Source organism: Dermacentor andersoni, chromosome 6 (assembly GCF_023375885.2).
Source record: "Dermacentor andersoni chromosome 6, qqDerAnde1_hic_scaffold, whole genome shotgun sequence".
NCBI lineage: Eukaryota > Metazoa > Arthropoda > Arachnida > Ixodida > Ixodidae > Dermacentor > Dermacentor andersoni.
Window position 1 is genome coordinate 112,259,691 of NC_092819.1, and position 22,755 is coordinate 112,282,445.

A 22,755-nucleotide genomic window follows, 5' to 3' on the forward strand; every position below is an offset into this window, starting at 1 on the left:
CCGATTTTGGGTGTTTGGACCTTTAAGCCCCCCGGCGGAGGCAACACACCTCTTCGGCCTCGGCTTCACATAGACGGCACCTCCAGACTGATCCACTTGGAGGAAATTGGCAGTCGCCTTTTCCTGTCTCTCTCTTCCTACAACCTTCGTCTTTCCCTTACTTTTCACCTTTCCTGTCTCCTTCTCTCTTCTATTTACTTCCTTCTTCTTGGCGGCAAGGGTTAACCCTGTGTGGCTATCCAACCTTGGGTACATCATATTTGGTTATAGTGGCGGCGTACGACTGGCGTCGTGCAGACTTGCATGCAAGCTCTGCCGCGTCCCCTCGTTGGGCTCCGTGGTGGGCGGTCGACGCTGTTGCGGAATTTTTATATATTTTCATGGAAGCTTCTTTCCCCAAACTTCCTGATCGCCCTCAGAAACGAGGGCGCACCGAAGATGTCTTCAAGTTTTTTGGACACCAAATCCAGAATTTTCCCCGCTTCCATGTTATTCATTCTGAAAAGCCAAACAGAGCAGTGCGAAACATTTCACCATTCCTTGTCTCAAAGTCCTTGACTGATGTTTTTGGACCAGGTTACAAGGTGTCGAGGGTGGAAAGCGGTGACCTCCTCTTGGAGCTCCGCGACCAGAAGCAATATGACAAACTATCGAAGCTAGTGTCATTTGGGGAGAGCCACATAACAGTAACCCCGCACCGTACAATGAACACCACCCGCGGTGTTGTGTCGGATGATGATCTGCTTGAGCTGACTGAAGCGGAACTCCTGGAGGGCTTCAGCGAACAAAATGTGATCAATGTCAGAAGAATTAAGATGAGGCGAGATGGTAAAGAGATTCAGACGAAGCATTTAATAATCACCTTTGGTTCAAGTATCCTGCCCGAGTCAATCGACGCCGGGTACATCAAGCTTCGTGTTAGGCCGTACGTGCCAAACCCACTCCGTTGTTTCAAAAGCCAGCGCTTAGGCCACAGCTCGCAGAGCTACCGAGGCCGCCAAACTTGTGCTAAATGTAGTGCCCAAGAACACACCTTTGAAGCTTGAGAACGCTCTCCACTGTGTAAACTGCGACAGGGAGCACGCCGCGTACTCGCGGTCATGCCCCTCTTGGAAGAAGGAAAAAGAAGTAACGATCAAGGTAAAAGAGAATGTATCGTTCAAAGAGGCACGCAGGCGGGTAGCATACCTGCCAAAGAAAAGCTTTGCCGAATCGGCGCGTCAGGGGGCAGCGTCACAACGGCCTCCGGTGGCTGTCCGACCCACAAGCAGTGAGTCGGCAGTTACGCCATCTGCCCCCGCGGCGGTTGCAGCTAGCGCTGCTCCGTCAACCGAGAAGGGACCATACACCCCGAAGGTGGGCGCAGCCGAGGCTGCCCCAACCAGCCCGGCCCTTTCCAGCGCTGGCAACAGCCGGCACTGGTAAATCCCTCAGGGAGCCCCATCGTCCTCCGGGCTGGTGGGCGCAGGGGTCTTGCCCTCTGAGGCGGGGCCCTCTCTGGGAACTTCTCGCTCGCAAGAGCTCGTGTCCGGCGCCTCACAAGGGGCAATGGACACTACACCTATCCTCAAGGCGCACCAAGCGCCTAAGGAGCGGCGAGGCTCCCTCGAACGCTCCAGAAAGGGCAAGACCCCGATTACAGGGCCTCGAAAGAGCTCTGTAATCTAATCTTTGAAATCTCTGTAATTAATACTTCTGTTTCCGTATACACAGCACCTATTTACTTCCAATATGGATACCCAAATAATTCAATGGAACGTCAGAGGTCTTCTTGGGAACCTTGATGACGTACAAGAACTCATCCACTACACAATCCAAAAGTGCTGTGTTTACAGGAAACACACTTAAAATCAAAACACACAAACTTCCTCCGACAATACACCATTTTCCGCAAGGACCGTGATGAGGCCAACACCTCGTCCGGCGGTGTAGCAATCCTTGCAGGCAAGTCCGTAGCCTGTCGCCAGGTAGCCTTACAGACGCCCCTCGAGGCAGTGTCAATAAGAGGGATTATTTTCAATAAGTTTGTAACCGTCTGTTCCATTTATATACCTCCAAGCTCTCGCCTCCAAAAAACCGATCTCTATAACCTGATAAATCAGCTCCCGGAACCCTACGTACTTGCGGGTGATTTTAACGCCCACAACACGTTGTGGGGAGACGCGCGATGCGACGTAAGGGGCCGCCTTATTGAAAATTTTATTCTGAACTCTAGTGCCTGCGTATTTAATAAGAAGGAACCAACATATTACAGCCTTCAACACAATTCATATTCATCCATAGACCTAGCAGTGGGCTCTGCTTCCCTTCTGCCTCATCTTGAATGGAATGTGATAAACAATCCTTTTGGAAGTGACCACTTCCCTATAACTTTAAGATCACTAACGCAGCATGACAACACTCCCCGGTTTCCCATTTGGAAATCAGCATACTCATTTAACACTCGGTTTTATAAACAATTTTAGTATAGATGAAGCTGTCGCATATTTTACCGCTTTTATTATTGGTGCTACAGAAAAGTTTATTCCGCAAACAAATGGTGGATCACCTAAAAGATGTGTTCCCTGGTGGAATGATGAATTTAGAAATGCCTGAAAGAGGCAGAATGAGGCATGGGGGATATTGCGTAGGTCGTCGAATGCAGAAAATCTTATCGAATTTAAACACATAAAGTCATAGGGAAGGCGCATACGGCGTCAGGCGAAGAGAGAAAGCTGGGTGAGATTACTCTCAAGTATCAGTTCTTACACGCATGAGGCAAAAGTTTGGAATGGCGTAAGGAAGCTAAAAGGGCAGCAAATAAATCCGTTGCCTTTGGTGAACGATCCAGTAAATACCTTAGAAGAGCAGGCAGACACTCTAGGGGAGCACTTTGAGCGTGTGTCAAGCTATATCTATTATTCCCAATCCTTCCTTAAACATAGAGAAATAGAGGAACGTAAGCCAATCATATGAAAATGCAGACAGAATGAACCATATAACCAACCTTTTAGTATTGCCGAGTTGAGAGCTGCCTTGAACACATGCAAAAGCTCTGCGCCGGGACCTGACAGAGTCATGTATGACATGATCAGAAACCTACATATTGACACACAAGTTACATTACTCACACTTTTTAACACAATTTGGGCTGCGGGATACCTCCCATCCACATGGAAGGAAGCGATCGTAGTTCCCGTTCTGAAGCTTGGAAAAGACCCTTCCTTGGCGGCAAGTTACCGTCCGATAGCGCTAACAAATTGTCTGTGTAAGCTTTTTGAAAAAATGATAAATCGCAGACTTATACATTTCCTTGAGCTCAACAATATGCTCGATCCTTATCAGTGTGGCTTCCGAGAAGGACGGTCGACAACCGATCATCTTGTGTGCATAGAAGGAAATATCCGCGATACATTTATACATAAGCAGTTTTTCCTATCTATATTCCTTGACATGGAGAAAGCGTATGACACGGCATGGCGTTACGGGATCTTGCGAGACCTGTCGGATATGGGCATCCGTGGAAATATGCTGAACACAATTGAAAGCTATTTGTCAAATCGTACCTTCCGAGTAAAAATCGGTAATGCACTGTCACGTCCTTTTACGCAGGAAACTGGTGTACCCCAGGGAGGCGTGCTCAGCTGCACTCTCTTTATCGTTATGATGAATGCACTTCGTTCTTCACTGCCCCCAGCCATTTTTTATTCCGTCTACGCAGACGATTTACAGATAGGTTTCAAGTCCAGCAACCTTACAGTGTGTGAAAGACAGGTACAGCAGAGCTTAAACAAGGTTTCCAAGTGGGCAGACCAAAATGGATTTAGAATCAACCCAGGTAGCACACAAAGTCTTGAAAACGTCGTATTAAGGGATTCAACGTCTGAAACGGATTTTTGACCAAAATCGACGCATCAAAGACGTTCCAAACAAGATAGCTTAAAAACGAGGGGTGAATACGTTTTGATAACGTTGGAAGCCAGGCAGCTTATAAACGAGGGGTGAATACGTTCTGAAAACGACTCAAGGCGCCACCGCCACGCCACGGCGCGTCAGCCTCTTTAGCGGCTTCTACAATACTCAACAACCCATCAACGCGATCCAACCTTGCGCAAGATGGCGATACCGTCGTCAAATCATGTGACCAAGGTGGCCACGTGATTCGTGATGCCGGGCAGCCGGGCGAGCCGGGCATAGTCGCGTCGTCATGGCGTCGTCGCGTCACCGCACTCGCATTGCGCTCTGGTGTGTTTGCGGCGGTTCTGAATGTGCTGCCGCTGCCCTTTGCTATGTAAGTGCTGCAGTGTTTTGCTGTCAAGAAAACGATATTCTGTGATCAGTTTGAGTTGTGCGATATGTTTGTGTGGTTTTAATTTGGAAATCATAGTGTTTTCAATTGTTATGTGACCAAGGCGGCCACGTTATTCGTGAAGCCGGGCATAGTTACGTTATCGCACTCGCATGGCACTATGGTCTGTTTGCGACTGTTCTGAATGTGCTGCCGCTGCCCTTTGTCACGTAAGTTTTGCACCGCTTTGCTGTCAAGAAAACGACATTCTGTGATTAGTTTGGGTTGTGCGATCTGTTTGAGCCGGGCATAATAGCGTTATCGCACTTGCATTGCGCTGTGGTATGATAGCGGCTGTTCTGAATGTGCTGCCGCTGCCCTTTGTCATGTAAGTGTTGCAGTGTTTTGCCGTCAAGAAAACGACGTTCTGTGATTAGTTTGGGTTGTGCGATCTGTTTGTGTAGTTTAATTTGGAAATCACTAGTGTTTTCAATTGGAGGGCGCGGAGTGGAGGGTACTAATCAGCTTTTCAAGTTCATTGTCATGTTATGTGAGGCGCCTTTTCACTGACGCTGTAATTAAGGCGCTAAGGGCAGTATAAGGACGAAAGTTAGAGGGACACACATTACATTATGGGGTTTTACGTGCCAAAACCACTTTCTGATTATGAGGCACGCCGTAGTGGGGGACTCCGGAAATTTCGACCACCTGAGGTTCTTTAACGTGCACCTAAATCTAAGTACACGGGTGTTTTCGCATTTCGCCCCCATCGAAATGCGGCCGCCGTGGCCGGGATTCGATCCCGCGACCTCGTGCTCAGCAGCCCAACACCATAGCCACTGAGCAACCACGGCGGGTATGTTAGAGGGACGAAATCGTGTCTGTGTGTCCCTAGCGTCGGGATCGGCCGCTATGCGTGATCCTAACAAGAAAGCATTTTGCAGAATGCGAAGAAAGGCGGAAAAATTTCTGTCTGTGCGCACCTTGCCGATCTCCGCAATAGAGCCGTCATCGTGGTATTTTAGTCTCCCGTTTAGTAAGAGTGTTGCAGACAAGGGAACTGGTTCAAACAGGCTTTTTTTTTCATGATTCAGTACTAGTGCGTTATCCCAAAAGGTGAGGTCAAGTGCTCGCCCTATTTTCTTCCCTCGCGCTGCAGCGCACTGACAGAATTTTGCGTGCACCATACCATGCTTTTATCGTTTGCGCTTCAGGTTCTCGATTGTGTTTTCGCCCCCTTTACCCACGCGATGGGTATATCATGGTATTACCGGGTACCACATGTGTCCATATATTGTGTCCAATATATGAAACGGCCAAATTCAATTTTATTTGACGCCTCAAATAGTAGTAATGTATTGAGTCCCTTGTAGCTTTGTGCTTGTTATCAATTTTACTATTTGGCGAATGGATACAGCACGTACGCTGCATAACTCGCTTGTGGATACTGCATACGTGAGTCGAGTATGCCCTTGGTATAATATAACTTGTATGCTTTAGGTAGTACGATTGTTTGCAGTTTGGGACATGTGTCGGAATGTACGCTGTGCGCCCTTCGCGCTTTACGGCGGCTTGCCGAGTTCGTGCGGGTGCCATGTGTGCGCATGGAGTTCGCGAAGCGCTGTCGCAGTTTATATATATATATATATATATATATATATATATATATATATATATATATATATATATATATATATATATATATATATATATATATATACATGTGTTCTGTTCGCGCGCTTCGCACAACAGGGCATGTCGCAGTTCTTTGTCCTTGTGCAACACATTTTCCTAGCGTACGTCTGTGCAGTATTTGATACCGGTTTCACACGGGGCTCTTTTAGCCGCTATCCAGTCCGTTACAAATCGAATTTCTCGGTCGTGATTGGCTCCTCTGCGCAAGCTACGAGAGTGAGCCAGTCGCATCGATAATTTCGATCCGGGTCAGGCTTGATCGCGATAGAGAGTGGTCGTGTGACACCGGTTTTACACATGGCTCCCACATAGGGAACACTTTAATTTCAATGCTACTCAGTGAAGAGCAAGTGCATATATATGCCAGTGGTGGTATGTGGGCAAGTCTTTCTGGTGAAGCCAATACTTGTGCACTCAAAACATTTCAATTACCTGCGTAGTGCATCAATGTGTCTACTTCGACAAAATGGAGCACCAGTGCAGATATTTGAGCATACCTGTCCAGGGCAGCAAGTGTGTCTACATTGAAACCACTACCAGCATGTGCGGCAGTTCTATTTTCAGCAGCGGGACTGCACAATAATCAGTAGGGTGCTCTCAAGCTGTTTATCTATGAAGCTCTGCTGCCTGGACTGTGTGCCAAATATTTTTGGACGTGAAAGTGGGGGTGAATTGGTAAACATCAGTGGAACTGTGCCTGGACTTCGTGGCAAATGTTTTTGGATGTGAAAGTGTGAGTGAACTGGCAAAGAACTTGCTCTGGGCTACATGTGTTAAACGTTTTTCTCATTCAGAGTGCGTTTTTGTTACTTTAGGAGACTGGAGATGTACGCAAACTGTGACTAATGTACGCAAAGTGTGCTAATTAATGTATTTGCTGGTTTGCAAATTATTCGTCGCAACTTTGTTTTTGCCGGAGAGGTACAACTTTGCCTCCTGTAAAGGGCTTTTTAGATAAAACGCTTACTATTTATTATGACCATCGCTTCCTTTGTTACACAAATGCAGCTTCCAGTGCATTCCAGTTTATTTCCATGTTCATGTAAGTTCCTAATATGAGGCTTGCATATTCATTTCTCACGTTCTGGAGTGGCAAGATGCTGCATTACTGTCTCATCGTTCGCTGTACTACAGTAGTGTTCACTTGTTACACTGAATCCCCCGTTTAAGTATTCTGTACTAATTTCACTTCATTGCTTTCTTGTTGTATGGTTATTTTTTTCTCGCCATTACCTTCTTTGATATATCCTAAAGGCAATATTTCCAATTTTGCATTGTTCGCATTTTTTTTTATTTCTGTCACAGGATTTTTTTATGATGGTATGTGGTGGTATTTCTTTTTGTGCTCTTTTCAAGCTTCTAGCTGATTGGTAACATTGCTTGGAGGCAGTTACCATCCGATTCATACTCTTGCATTTTTCAGTCTACTTCTTCCATTCGCTCCGATGTCACTTCTGCATAACTCTAGTCCATCTAATAGCACGTGCACTTTACTATGATAAATTAGACACTTTAGTACACTCCAGGTTTTTCTGTTAATTTTTGTATGTGTACTTGGAATTTTGTTTATGTGCTAGTGAATGTTCACTTTCGAGTTCATTACGAATCCTTTCTGCGACTTTTGTCATTGTTGATGTACTTTTACTTCTATTTGCATTTCTCACACAGTTTGTTCGAACCTTGCATAAGCATTACATTATAATAAAGTGTTTTTGCTTTGTCACAATGTTCTCATTTCATGCACTCTTGGCATGAAGGGCTTGGTCTGGCCACCTGCCAAGACGTGGCCATTTGTTCTTTGCAGGATGTCATTGCCATTGTGGTTGTAAGCATCGTAGCTTACTAAAGGCGGTATTAAGGATTTATTATTCCTAACAGGCTCATTTTCGTGCGACTTGTTAGAGGATGCGCCGGCCATGCGGGGAACAGTGCTTGGCACTGCGCCATGGCTCTTACAGTCAACACCGACGCTTCTACTCATCGGGGGCGCGATTGGAGATCGTTGTTCGAAACGTCCGATCAGTTTCACCTCACGCGATTGGCCTAGGCCGTGCCAACGGGTGCGGCTGACGACGTCTGCGCGGCATAGGCCAGTCGCGTGAGGCGAAACTAAACGCGTGTTTTGAACAACGATGTCTGATCGCGCCCGTCACCCGCGAAAATTAGCTTCAGATGATCGTAAACCTTTCAAGACCGCTTTTAGAGCAGCTTTTTGATAACGTCCTAAAAACGTTTAGAAATTGGTTACGAATAGTTTTGGCAAAGGGATTACTTGTGTATTTCCCAATCCTATTTCTAGACCAGCTTTTCGAATACGTCTTGCAGACCTGTTCTAGATCGTCTCAAGAAAGTGATTAAGCCGGACATTAGCAGAGATATACGACGTTTTCCCGCCGAAGTTATCTCATTCGTGTCTTCTTTAACCCGTTTTTATCGTCTTGGATAAACGCTACGAAAACGTTACGTATCTCTTTTGTGCTACCTGGGAACCCGCACAAAAGTTCTGGTGTTCTCTCCACAAGAAAGAGAGGCTTGGTACCTGATCCCTGTGTAGAACTGGGTGGACAACAAATTCCTGGTAACAAAGAGCACAAATTTCTAGGTGTTATCCTTGACTCCAGGCTTACATTCATTTCGCACATAAAATGTCTTAAAGCAAAATGTCTAAAAACCATAAACTTACTTAAAGTTCTATCCCACACTACATGGGGTAGCGACAGGAGGTGCCTGTTGAATCTTTACAGGAGCCTAGTTAGATCACGGTTAGGTTATGGTACCGTAATATATCACTCCGCTCCACCGAGTGCGCTAAAGATGTTGGACCCCGTTCATCTGGGTATCCGCCTGGCCACTGGCGCATTTAGAACAAGCCCGGTGGAAAGTCTACATGCAGAGTCAGACGAGTGGTCACTACATTTTCAGAGAACGTACATCAGCTTTACCTATTTTCTCAATGTGCGCACCAATAAAGAACATCCATGTTTCAAAACTGTTAACGACTTAACGTGTCAAACACTTTTTCATAATAAACCCTCCATGAGACTTCCTTTCTCACTGCGTGCAAGAGAACTTAGCACAGAAATGGATGTCCCTGTTCTCGAACATCGCCTAATGCCTCCAACTAAGCTATTACCACCCTGGGAGTGGCAGGTGATAGACTGTGACGTATCCTTTGTAGAGATCACAAAACACGCACCTGACATCGAAATCACTATGCATTTCCGTGATCTTCAATCGAAGTACAGCTGCTCCGATTTCTACACACACGCGTCAAAATTACATGCTGGTGTATCTTATGCTGCTGTTGGTCCCTCTCTTTCTATATCTGACTTATTGAACCCGCAAACAAGTATCTTCACTGCAGAAGCTTATGCAGTACTGTCTGCAGTAAAACATATACAGAAATTAAAACTCGACAGAGCAATTGTACACACAGACTCGCTAAGTCTCGTAAAAGCGTTAATTTCATTAAAACTTAAAATTCCTCTTTTCATTGAACTTTACTCCCTCTTATGCAGTATTTATATATCACATATACATGTAGTAATATGCTGGGTACCTGGCCATAGAGGTATCGAGGGTAATGTCATCATCATCATCATCAGCCTAGTTACGCCCACTGCAGGGCAAAGGCCTCTCCCATACTTCTCCAACTACCCCGGTCATGTACTAATTGTGGCCATGTTGTCCCTGCAAACGTCTTAATGTCATCTGCCCACCTAACTCTCTGCCGCCCCCTACTACGTTTCCCTTCTCTTGGAATCCAGTCCGTAGCTCTTAGTGACCATCGGTTATCTTCCCTCCTCATTACATGTCCGGCCCATGCCCATTTCTTTTTCTTGATTTCAACTAAGATGTCGTTTACCCGCGTTTGTTGCCTCACCCAATCTGCTCTTTTCTTATCCCTTAACGTTACACCCATCATTCTTCTTTCCATAGCTCGTTGCGTCGTTCTCAATTTCAGCAGAACCCTTTTCGTAAGCCTCCAGGTTTCTGCCCCATATGTGAGTACTGGTAACACACAGCTGTTGTACACTTTCCTTTTGAGGGATAGTGGCAACCTACTGTTCATGATTTGAGAATGCCTGCCAAACGCACCCCAACCCATTCTTATTCTTCTGGTTATTTCAGTCTCATGATCCGGATCCGTGGTCACTACCTGCCCTAAGTAGATGTATTCCCTTACCACTTCCAGTGTTTCGCTACCTATCGTAAACTGCTGTTCTCTTCCGAGACTGTTAAACAGTACTTTAGTTTTCTGCAGATTAATTTTCAGACCCACCCTTCTGCTTTGCCTCTCCAGGTCAGTGAGCATGCATTGCAATTGGTCTCCTGAGTTACTAAGCAAGGCAATATCATCAGCGAATCGCAAGTTGCTAAGGTATTCTCCATCGACTTTTATCCCCAATTCTTCCCACTCCAGGCCTCTGAATACTTCCTGTAAACATGCTGTGAATAGCATTGGAGATATCGTATCTCCCTGTCTGACGCCTTTCTTTATAGGGATTTTGTTGCTTTCTTTGTGGAGGACTACGGTGGCTGTGGAGCCGCTATAGATATCTTCCAGTATTTTTACATATGGCTCATCTACACCCTGATTCCGTAATGCCTCCATGACTGCTGAGGTTTCGACTGAATCAAACGCTTTCTCGTAATCAATGAAAGCTATATATAAGGGTTGGTTATATTCTGCACATTTCTCTATCACTTGATTGATAGTGTGAATATGGTCTATTGTTGAGTAGCCTTTACGGAATCCTGCCTGGTCCTTTGGCTGACAGAAGTCTAAGGTGTTCCTGATTCTATGTGCGATTACCTTAGTAAATACTTTGTAGGCAACGGACAGTAAGCTGATCGGTCTATAATTTTTCAAGTCTTTGGCGTCCCCTTTCTTATGGATTAGGATTATGTTAGCGTTCTTCCAAGATTCCGGTACGCTCGAGGTTATGAGGCATTGCGTATACAGGGTGGCCAGTTTCTCTAGAACAATCTGACCACCATCCTTCAACAAATCTGCTGTTACCTGATCCTCCCCAGCTGCCTTCCCCTTTTGCATAGCTCCTAAGGCTTTCTTTACTTCTTCTGGCGTTACCTGTGGGATTTCGAATTCCTCTAGGCTATTCTCTCTTCCACTATCGTCGTGGGTGCCACTGGTACTGTATAAATCTCTATAGAACTCCTCAGCCACTTGAACTATCTCGTCCATATTAGTAACGATATTGCCGGCTTTGTCTCTTAACGCACACATCTGATTCTTGCCTATTCCTAGTTTCTTCTTCACTGTTTTTAGGCTTCCTCCGTTCCTGAGAGCCTGTTCAATTCTATCCATATTATAGTTCCTGATGTCCGCTGTCTTACGCTTGTTGATTAACTTAGAAAGTTCTGCCAGTTCTATTCTAGCTGTAGGATTAGAGGCTTTCATACATTGGCGTTTCTTGATCAGATCTTTCGTCTCCTGCGATAGCTTACTGGTTTCCTGTCTAACGGCGTTACCACCGACTTCTATTGCGCACTCCTTAATGATGCCCATGAGATTGTCGTTCCTTGCTTCAACACTAAGGTCCTCTTCCTGAGTTAAAGCCGAATACCTGTTCTGTAGTTTGATCCGGAATTCCTCTAGTTTCCCTCTTACCGCTAACTCATTGATTGGCTTCTTGTGTACCAGTTTCTTTCGTTCCCTCCTCAAGTCTAGGCTAATTCGAGTTCTTACCATCCTGTGGTCACTGCAGCGTACCTTGCCGAGCACGTCTACATCTTGAATGATGCCAGGGTTCGCGCAGAGTATGAAGTCGATTTCATTTCTAGTCTCACCATTCGGGCTCCTCCACGTCCACTTTCGGCTAACCCGCTTGCGGAAAAAGGTATTCATTATACGCATATTATTCTGTTCTGCAAACTCTACTAATAATTCTCCTCTGCTATTCCTAGAGCCTATGCCATATTCCCCCACTGACTTGTCTCCAGCCTGCTTCTTGCCTACCCTGGCATTGAAGTCGCCCATCAGTATAGTGTATTTTGTTTTGACTTTACCCATCGCCGATTCTACGTCTTCATAAAAGCTTTCGACTTCCTGGTCATCATGACTAGATGTAGGAGCGTAGACCTGAACAACCTTCATTTTGTACCTCTTATTAAGTTTCACAACAAGACATGCCACCCTCTCGTTAATGCTATAGAATTCCTGTATGTTACCAGCTATTTCCTTATTAATCAGGAATCCGACTCCTAGTTCTCGTCTCTCCGCTAAGCCCCGGTAGCACAGTACATGCCTGCTTTTTAGCACTGTATATGCTTCTTTTGTCCTCCTAACCTCACTGAGCCCTATTATATCCCATTTACTACCCTCTAATTCCTCCAATAACACTGCTAGACTCGCCTCACTAGATAGCGTTCTAACGTTAAACGTTGCCAGGTTCAGATTCCAATGGCGGCCTGTCCGGAGCCAGGTATTCTTAGCACCCTCTGCAGCGTCACAGATCTGACCGCCGCCGTGGTCAGTTGCTTCGCGGCTGCTGGGGACTGAGGGCCGGGGTTTGATTGTTGTATTCATATAGGAGGTTGTAATGTACTGGCTGATAAAATGGCCACATCACTCACATCACTAAACACTTTTTCTACAGCTGCTGTCCCTGTCACAGATCTGAAGCCTTTCTTGCGTAAGAAACTGCGACAACACTGGCAACGCATGTGGAACGCAGAAATAAACAATAAACTGCACGTTATAAAGCTACAGCTAGGTTTTTGGCCCTCCCCAACAAAATCACGGCGAACAGATGTCCTATTCTGCCGCCTCAGAATAGGGCACACATTTGGTACTCACAATTTTCTGCTTACTGGAGATGAACCGCCAACCTGTGGTCGATGTGGTGAGAGGCTGACCGTCCTCCACGTCCTCTTGGAGTGTCGCAAAGCCGAACCTGAAAGAAAGAAGCGTTTTCCTCTTGCATATCGTTATTGCATACCTCTTCACCCAGCTATGTTTCTTGGTAAAGAACCATTTTTCAACGCCAAGGCAGTCCTCAATTTTTTAAATGAGGTTGTGCTACATGTTATGAACCCAATAAATTCGTAGCGCATCCTCTCTCCAGAGGATGCCACTGTGATAGTTGTTTTATATAGCACATGCCTCCAGGCCCTTGTGTCTCAAGGGCTCTAACGAGGCCATGGTGCTCTAGTTAATTTAAAAAACCTATGCATTTTTATCGTATCATTATTATACATTGCACCCTAATGCTCATAGTACTTTACCATCTTATATATTTTCTATTTTGCATCATTCTTGTACAATAGATTTTAATGTTCATAGTATTCGTCATTAGTCATCGCCATAATTTTATAACACTTAGGTTTTACGCACTTTACAGCGACTATTTTTAGGCCACTTTACAGCCAAGTCACATCCTCTTCACAGAACTCATCATTCCACCGCGAAATCACTAACACTGTCTTGGCGCTCTTTGGCCGTATCTGGCCCTTGCGCCACTAAACCACACACGTTCATTCATACCACCGAGCAAAATGTTGCTAAACATTGATATGTGCATAACATTCATTGAGCCTATCAAAAAAACACATTATCAGTGTTCGGCGGGCGATAGAATCCTCCTACGACCAAGCTAAGCTCATGTAGAGCTACCTTTACGATGACACATTTGACATCAGGTTTATCGGGCAGGCTTATGACTTGCAGTGATTCTCAGGCCATGATCGCGACCCCGTCTCCTTGGGAATTTCTATCCTTACGCTATATTGTCTTCCTTGTTGGTGTTATTTCTTCATGGCTGATGTCCAAGTACAGCCAAGTTTCTGTGGCAATCAAACTTGTGCGGCTTCAGTGTTATGGCAATGTTTCCTCAGATTTATTTTCAATGCTACGAACGGTTTTCTAGCGCCTGCCTTGTTTCATGCCGTGTGACAACCGGGCTTTCTCTTTACAGAGATCCTATTATCTTGGTCATCATCCCATTCAAACAACTTGCCGTAACTTTAATCTTGTCATGAATAAGGAGAGTTTTACCTCCTGCCCGCCGAATTTAGGAGGTGCTGTCCCAGAGCTTCTTTTGTCTTTGTCTGGCTGTTGCCGAAAAGTTGTCAGGCACGGAAACTTTTTTTTTGCCTTTTAGCTTGTAACAATATTTTAGGATACTTCGCTTTTCGCGGCAGTCGATAGGGTTCACAATTACTGGTCGTGTTTTACTCGGCTGTTTATGACCAATCCTGTGTATTCTTTCAGCTAGGAAACCGGGAACGCCAAGCGTGTTTTTAAAAACGCCCTCAATCACACTCTCCATCAAGTCATCATGTGTCTCGTCAACGTTCTCAGTTACACCGAAAACAATAATGTTGTTTTTTCTATAGCGGTCCTCTAGTTCAACGAGCTTACCTTCCAAGCTTTCGATGCTTTCTTCAACTTGGGACACTGTGGTGTCAATTTTTTGAAGGGTGGAAGCAGCTATTTCAAATACCTTATGCTCCGATTCTATTTCGTCGAGACGCTTAGAAATGTTCTGTTGGCCCTCGAGTAAGTGTGTGAGTAGCTCTTCAGTGAGCGGTCCGCGGTTAGATTCCACGTCTCCACAAACCATAAGTAGGGATAAGGCAAAGTCACGAATAATCAGAGCGAGCATATAAGTACCATATGGGCCCGTCAGTTGGACAAGACACCGGCTACTAGGTTTAATATTGTATCTTTTGTGACTGATCTTCACGAAAAAGAGCAGCGGGTTAACCATGATTCTAACGGGAGGCCAGCTGACGTGCCTCCTGGTGCCCACTCGCGTAGCTTGAAGATCGCTGGTTTTTTATATGCTGAAATGATGTCGATGAGATTGGTCGTGATGTCGTCCAAGGATTGTCGCAGATAGGCGGCTCATGGGCAAAATATTCGGGGGGAGGCTTGAGCTGTGATAGCGTCCAAAATTGTAACTTGCCATGAGCTGACCTGTAGCGCTGATCCAAGCACGAACAGCAGCAAGAAAAATAGGAGCGGGTGAACCATGATGCTAACGGGAGGCCAGCTGATGTGCCCAGTGGAATATACCGAGTAAAAACACATCAAGAAATGAAGCAAGATATTGCTTAATAGCTTCATAGTGAGCTCTTCCCTAATCACTAATAATCCTAAACCTGTTACACGTTTTTTTTTTGTTATAACTAAATGGAAAGTCAAGATGACATTTTGACCGCCGCCGCTAGTAATGCATTGCCAGATAAGGTCATTATATCAGCGGCAGTGTGCGAATATAGTACCAAAACTGTGTGTCAAGAAACTAACTTATTATTGGGTGTAGATGAACCCGAAAGAAAAAAAAGGAAAAACAAGAAAAGTAACAAAGGGCAAGGATAGCGGCGACCGCAATCATTGGTCGTCGATTTACTGGCTTGTGCGCCGGACATTCGCACATGACTTATCGTCCATTACAGCGTAATCGCTGGCGCTCGTGTATGTTTGAAGATATGCCCCTATTCGCGTCGCACGCACAATCTGATAAGACTGGATGGATGGGTGGAAAACTTTATTGAGAATCCTGAGAAAAGAGATTATCGCGCAGCGGGCCGCTTCCACGCTTGGGCGGGCAGTCCGAGCCTGACCGCCGCATCGGGGGCTCTCTCGACGGCCCAGATTTGGTCCCCGTATTCGGGGCTTCGCAGTGAGGTATTCCATCTTGACTGGTCCGCTTTTTCTGTGCCTCGTAACTAGGGGCATAACCATAGCATGTGTTCTACGTTAACTCAATCGCCGCACTGGGGGCAAGTATTGCTACAATACGTGTCTGAATATATCGAGTTTAATAATAATGGGTTGGGTTATATCCCTTTCTGCAAAATACTCAGGATGATTGTCTGCGCTTTGGTCAGTTCTTTGTGTGGGAGCGGATAGACCCTCCTACTAAGGCAGAAGTGTTGCGTGACCTCGTTGTACGTGATGGGACATTCTCTATTGTAGGGTGTCTTTCGCTGGGGAAATTTTTCATTGGCCCGGAACGTGAGACCTCCTACCTTCGAGTTGGCCAGCTCATTTAGGCTGTTGAGCCCTTCTTCGAAGGACCCCTTGTGTTCTGGAAATCACATTACCGTATGTGGGTGATAACTTTGCTCTTGAGAATACTGTGTTGTTCCTTGGCGATCGAGCTGATGGTTAATGCTTAGACTTCAGCTGGGGGTCGCTAAAAGCGTTTGCATGTTTTCTGTCAAGTAACGCCATGGATATTGCAATTGCTCGGCCGCCCCTGATGTGGCGCATTCGACCGAGGCTGCGTTGATGATTGTTCCCGCGTGGTCAAGTCAGACGGCCGTATATCTTCGACTATCTCTGTAGCGGGCGGCGTCCACAAAACAGTTATTTTTATGGTTCTCTTTGACTTTACGAAGAAGGGCCAAGGCTCTGGCTCGTCTTCCGACGTTGCACAGTGAGTGTACATTGCACAGAATGGGAGAGACTGTGGTTTGTTCTCGTTGGTTCCTGGGGAAGCCGCGGAAGTTGCTCTCGATCTTCATTGGTGGAATGCCCATGTCCGCGAATAAGTGCCGACCGGCCGTCATTCCCGAGAATCAGGCCATCTGCGCCCTCTCTCGGGCCTCTACGGTCTCTGCTATCGAGTTGTGCATGCACAGATAGAGGAATCGCTCTGTGTGCGTATAGAGCGGGAGGCCCATGGCGCTTTTGATGCCTTTCCGAATTTAGGCATTCAGTTTAACTCGTTCTGATCTTTGCCAGTTATGCATTGCTGCGAAAGTGGCAGAGTAGGAAAGCATGAATGAGTCTCACCAGGTTGTCTTCGCACAGGCCGTTAAATATGGTGGCGACCATTCTGATCAGGCCGATGGCATTATCGGTCTTGGTGAGCCGGAGGGCCGTCTGGTTGCTGGAGCCAGATGATTCCACAGTCATGCCGACGATGCGCATTGACTCAACCCTGGGAAGGGGGTCACCGTTCTTTGTGTGTAGAGATATGCTGCTCTCTGCAAGGGGTTTCCAGTCCTTTGGATTGGGACCCCGCCTGTAGGGCCTGTATAGACGTAGCTCCGATTTGCTCGGTGAGCATCTGACGCCTGTATAATTTAGGAAAGATTCTGTGCAATCGATTGGCTCCTGGAGGGCGGTTTCGACCTGCCCGTCGCTGCCCCCAGTGTACCAGATTGTTATGTTGTCGGCATATATGGTGCCTTCGATGTGGTTTATCTTGGTCAGATTCTCGGACAGTCCGACCATCACGATGTAGAATAGTAGCGGAGATATGACCGACTCCTGTAGGGTGCCCCTGTGGCTCAGGTCGATTGGATCGGGTTCGATCTCCCGGCCTTGAGCAGGGCCCCTCGCCCTTCGAGGAAGGACCTGACGAAGAAGCGGAAGGAAGAGCCCAGGTCGAGGTTTGAGATGGCGCCGACAATGAACGAGTGTAGGATGTTGTCGAATGCTTTTTCGAGATCAAGTCCGAGGATGGCTCTCGTGTCCTGGGTGTTCAGTGGAGAAGTCGGGTCTGAAACACACGATGTTGTAGGGGAACCCTTCGTTGTCCTCGATGAATTCTGAAATTCTTTTGTATATGTCCTGCTCTGCAACCTTTGCCACGCACGGCGCTGGAGATATGGACCGCAGGTTGTCCAAGCTCGGGGATTTGCCAGGTTTGGATATGGCGAGGTTCCGGGACCGTGCCTTCTCCCCATACTAGAATAGATTTCGTCAGTGAAGAATTAGATTGACTAATCCTCGAGGTTCCTAAGGGCTTTGTTTGTGATTCCGTCGGGACCTGGCGCGGGCCTGCCATTAAGGTCATGCAGAGCTCTTCTGATCTGTTCGACTCCGAACCGCTCGTCAAGGATGAGGCTTGCCTTCAACGATAGCCGGGCACTCGACGTTGTCGCTCGTCTTTGTCGGAACGTATTTTCTGATTAATCGGCCCTTGACCTCGTCTTCTGTTGAGGCTTTCATGGCCTCGGGGAGCGTTCTTGCCAAGTTATTTTGTTGGTTGGACCTGGTGTTGAGGTCGTCGAGGAGATGCTTGAGGGGAGGTATAGAGCAAGAGTGGAGGCGCGAGAATCACAGCCAGGCGCAAGCACTGCCAGAGGCGACATATGACACTGAGGAACGTGCCCCGCATACGGGGAAGCGAGAGACAAGGCTGAGAGCCGTAGAGCCTAGCGACGCGGAGACAGAGGAGCAGAGTGCCGTGGAGCACGCACGACGCCGGCACCGCCGCGGTGCCGTGACTGCGGGAGAAGGGACGGCGATGGCATAGTGGGCGGTATCGGCGACGGGGCCGAAACGGGGCTGTGGGAGGAAAGAGGGTGAGAGGATAGGCGAGAACACGTGATGCGGATTTGGAGGACAAGGAGAGAGCATGACTGACACCGCGCGCGAGAGATGGCAGCAGGAGTGCCTGCAGCTAAAGCCCCTTGATACCTGCAGCTAGAGCAGCGCGCGCATGATGACCGTGGTTACGGCGAGGGCGACGGCGACGCAAACGCGGGAACGGGCGCCAAAGAGCTAGGCCCTAAGAAAACTCACTGACGTTACTCTTTACAACGACGCGGTCAGTCGAAAGGTTTTATTTTTGCTCAACTGTGCGCCGCCCGCGATATCGCTTTTCAGTAGTTCCGTCATTGAGTAGTGCTGCACCGGTTTTTCTCATTCGCGAGACTCACACAAACTGCAAGTAGCAGAGGATGCCACGTCCATGTGATGATGTAGTTGGATTCCCGAGCGGTCCGCGCCACGTGACCAACAGCAGCCGCAGCGGCGAATGCGACGCTCGGTCTTGGTTCGATTACACCAGGCCCCGCACACTCTCAAGTTCAACAAACGGCCACAGAGAGCGAAAAAATCGACCGCGCCCTGCTGCTAACAAAACCAGCGTAGTAATATCACTTCGGGATGCTTACGTTAGTTTGAACATTTTCCGCTGAAGGCGCCGTAATAAGCGCAATTTTTTTTTGCAAGCTTTCTCCTACAATTGCCGAAGCAAGTTTATTACATGAAAAATAGGGCGAAATTATCATTGCTAATTTGATATTGTTTTCTTTGTAAGTAAGTTTATTGTTTCTTTGTCATTATAAACGCAAATAGCGTTCAGCATCATCGATCTTTCACTTGACCTCTGGCCTGGATTTAAAATTTTTACCGGTATTTTCGAGTGCATGGCGGCACGGATTCATTCGTTCGCGCGCTCAGACTGGTTGCTTCTTTTTCGCTAAAACTAGTTTATTGCACTTCGATGTCACGCGTTATTTAACCTGGGGTGAAGTGACGTGTTTGCAAGCGGACATGTAAGCCCGAAAGTTGGGTATCGGTCGTGAGCCATTCGGAACACGTCTGCATCGAAACGGGAGCTGGATTCTGGTGCGGCTGACAACGACAATAACGGTGAGTCGTTTAGCACCGCTGCTTGAATCGTTATATAATATTCGTCTCATTAACTTACAGGCGGAGACAAGTTAACGAACTAGATCCTGCACAGCATATGGCAGTCGGGATCCTCCGTTGCTGTTTCCTAAATAAACCGTTACTTGCGAGGCTGTCGTTATACACACACAATCGGGAAAGAAAGAGCGATATCGGAACGCGCGCCTCGTTTTTCATCTTATTGTAGCCGTGGCCATACATAACTGGGTAGCCTTAACAATATACATATAAAACTTATTTTCGAGTCCGCCGACAACTTTTTTCGTCCACAAAATCGAATAGTCCTTTGGTAAAATGATGTGAAAGTACAAAATTTAATGTATTAAACAGTTGCAAGCGTGATAATTCACTCATATTTCGTACTTGTTGGTTCCAAATGTTCTTGCTGTTCAGTTTGGTTTACCGTAGGGCATTTATTTTTGCAGCAGTGCATCACGTTCGTGCAGAAAAATAATGCATCAGTTCTAATAGCTTCATGACTTTCATGTATTTGCTTGTGGAACCAGCAGTGTGATCTCTTCCAGTGTATAAATGAACGCACAAATGTTCTCATTTGTGATCTTAATAATACTTAAACTGTTTACATGCATTGTATAGTTAGGCAGGCATAAATTTATGGACAACAGCAATATTTATTTAACGTGCTGCTTAAGCGCCCTAGAACAGACGGGTATATTTGCATGTGTTCTGTAGTCGCAAACCATTACAATATATATGTCACACCTTTTTGCATTTCATATTCCAAATTGTGCTTTTTTCAATTTCTGATTCAGTCAAAATTTCTGTTCCAGACATGCAGTAATGAGGATGGCACCAGTATAAAGCAACACACTCCACACACTAAACAGAAGCTGCTGCCTGCTACAACAAGGCCATTGTGTGGACATTGGCTGCTACTACAAGGTAAACAACATGTGGTTCAGAAATAAATATGCCTGATATATGCTCTATTGTCTTGCTAGTCTTGCGATACATGTCATTTGTTTGCAGCAGAAATTAATGTTTGCTCATGTTTATGGTTCAGTATAATTGGTTCGAACATAAAAGGAAACACACATGAGTTTGGCTAATCTGTGCTGTATCTCATGTGTCACCGTTCTGCCCCAACAGAGTCCATGCCAAGCATACCTTGGTCATCACAGGAGCTCCTATCCACACCAACAGAAAGGGGCTGGAGCTGAATTTGCAAGGCTTTTACACCACGAACAAAGAAGCGCATGCAGAAGAATTTACATGAGATATCAAGTCTGCAGAGCACTGTGTCAAGACTGAAAAGAGCTTCAGCCACCATTCCACCAGCGCGGACAAATTGGCTGAGCCATCCAGGTAACTCAAAAAGGACTTTATGGAAATTCTTCGTCTTCAGATGCACCTGCAACTTCTGATCAAGCATGGACCACGCTGGCCAAAAGAGTTCCATCAGTTTGCCCTTAATCAGCTTCCTGGCCATGTCAATTCCATTTGTGCCAAGTGTAATTTTTCTTCTATAAATGCAAGCTTTTTCATTGCCCATTCTCGTTAGAGATTATTCATCCTCATCCAAACATAAAGGTCAGCCGATTCTTCGCTGATACTTAATACCAGTCACTGTCTAGTAGCATAACATATCTGTAGCAGTACCTTTTAGTGCATGTTGTCATGCACAATTCCTCTCCTGAAATAGCTGATGCAACATCGACATGTTTCTTGCGTTAACCTACGCACTGTTTGCTATGCACCATTTTACTTTTCTTGATGTTTTTGGCCTTCAATGCTTGCAGAGCAGGGTGGCTTCTCTCTTGAATGCAAGCTTTCTCATTTTCCATACTCCTAGTCTCGTTGGTGGTTGCTCTTCTTCCTCGATAGCCTGGGTCTTTGCGCAAGCTACACTGAATGATAGATTGCAGAATCTGGTTTTGCTGCCCCACTTGGTTGTGGTCGCAGTGTTACATTTCTCGGATGTGGGGGCCTGCTCGGTTGCATTGGTAAGCAGTCTCTCGAGGTAAGCATTTGCTCCTGCAGTCCGCACAGCGACATAGACTCCCAGTGTACACACACCATAACTGGTGCTCCCCGTTCATTTTTTCCTGCTGCAGCCATGGGCAAATTGTGCTTGTGGCCTACCTCGGCCATGATTTGCTCAAAACTGAGACCAGCATATGTGCTTACATGGTCCAACGTGTTTGAAGTTCATAGCCACATGGGTGGAAAGGCCCGCATGAATGGCTGCCGAAGGTGATGCCCACGAAAGCGACTTGTCCATATTGAGACAAAGTGGGACACCAAATGTGAGCCACACACTAGTGGCCCTCGACAGAAAAGAAACATGCAGGTTGTAAAGGAGTTAACGCTAAAATGCCGGATAGTCCATTTCGCTGTGTTGGTTGTGGCAGCAGATGCCTGCATCACCTGATTGCTTCGCAATGGAAGTTGCTCACCTTCAACGGCAACTGTCGGTTCAAACAGGTGCGACGCTCTGTCCAATCTGTTTGTACTGCTGTTTGTCGCACGTTACCAGACCACCACATGCGACGAAGGCAAGCATTATGCCTGTAAGTAGACGGCTGAATGTATCCTAAGAGACCCGTGTATGTGAATGCCATATGGTTTGTAGCCAATGAATAATGTATTCTCTGAACACTATGTGGCGGATGATTGCCGTTTATTTTTGCTGTTATCTCCCTTGGTTACGGTCGCCGTGTTATGCTTATCGGATGTGGCGGCCTGGTCAGTTGCACTGGAAAGCAGTATCTCGAAGTAAGCATTTGCTCCTGCAATCTGCGCAGCGACATAGACTCCCAATTTAAACACCGTGATTCATGCTTTCCTGCTGCAGCCATGTGCAAATTGTGCCTGCGGCCTTTCTCGGCCGCGATTAAGCACGAACGGAGACCGGCATGCGTGCTTACATGGTCCGACGTGTGTGAAGTTGGGTGCAAAGGCCCGCAAAAGTGGCTGATGAAGGTGATGCCCACGAAAGCGACTTGTCCATATTGAGACAATGTGGGACACCAAGTGCGAGCCACAAATTAGCGGCCCCCGAAAGAAAAGTAACGTGCAGGTTGGAAAGGAGTTAAGGCTAAAATGCCGGGTAGTCCATGTCGCTGTGTTGGCTGCGGCAGCAGATGCCTGGTTCACCCGATTGTTTCGCAGTGCAAGTTGCTAAACTTAACGGCGACTGCCGCTGCAAACAGGCGGGACACTGACCAATCTGCATGAGCCGCTGGTTGTCGCTCGTTACTAGACCGCCATGTGTGACGACGACGGTGAGCCGTTTACGAGCTCGCGTCAAAGATTCTAGTGTATCTCGACATACAAATTTTATTTCTGCTATTGCACGAGAATGTACATACACTGCTTGTCTTCTGCCAATAAAGTCGCACGTTCTGTTCACTCACTTGTGGCTTGTTTG